At 44.9% G+C, this 692-nt stretch overlaps 1 non-coding gene across 1 annotated transcript; it reads right to left on the bottom strand.

The window, feature by feature from the left end:
• Window positions 1–342: 342 nt before the first annotated feature.
• On the bottom strand, window positions 343–414 carry TRNAE-UUC (transfer RNA glutamic acid (anticodon UUC)). The gene has a single exon. It is a non-coding gene; the product is annotated as a tRNA-Glu (tRNA).
• Window positions 415–692: the final 278 nt, after the last annotated feature.

Below are 692 nucleotides of genomic sequence, written 5' to 3'. Positions count from 1 at the left end.
ACCCAAGTCCATGTGCCCGACATACAGTGAGGCCAAACAAACTGAAACGTCGGTGTTTGGAGCAGAAAAAGGTTTATCGCAAGGGCTATGCACGGAGAATGGGTGGTTCATGCTTGGAAGACCTGAACTCCCCAGTGGTTTTCAGGGGAATGAATTTAAAAATTCATTTTAAATAAATGAATTTATTTATTTGTTTGTTTCTTTGTTTATTTTTGGCTGCATTGGGTCCTCGTACTGCTCACAGGCTTTCTCTAGTTGCAGTGAGCAGTCTTCTCTTTCAGGGAAGTGTTTTGTTCTGTTTTGTTTTGTTTTGGCTGCACCGCTTGGCTTACAGGATCTTAGTTCCCCAACCAGGGACCGAACCTAGGCCACAGCAGTGAAAGCGCTGAGTCCTAACCACTGGACCACCAGGGAATTCCCAAGGAAGAGTTTTTAAAGGCAATATTTAGGGTGAGGGCTGCAGGGTGTACAACTTTCTTTGGACTAGTTGGTGGTGAGGTAAACAGGGTGGTGTTCCAGGAATCTCAGTCATCAACCTTCTGGTTCTCACCAGTCTGGCGTCTCAGCATGTATTTACCATCCTCCAACTGGATGGGGGTCTTAGTTCCTGCAGAACTCGAAAATATGTATCAGATTGTTATGTGTATTCCCTGAGGCAGAACTAGGACTCTGTTCTATCACTGAATTACTGT

Source organism: Lipotes vexillifer, unplaced genomic scaffold (genome assembly GCF_000442215.2).
Source record: "Lipotes vexillifer unplaced genomic scaffold, Lipotes_vexillifer_v1.1 scaffold1608, whole genome shotgun sequence".
NCBI lineage: Eukaryota > Metazoa > Chordata > Mammalia > Artiodactyla > Lipotidae > Lipotes > Lipotes vexillifer.
The sequence above is the reverse complement of the archived record's forward strand: the minus strand, read 5'-3'. Positions and strand labels throughout refer to the sequence as shown.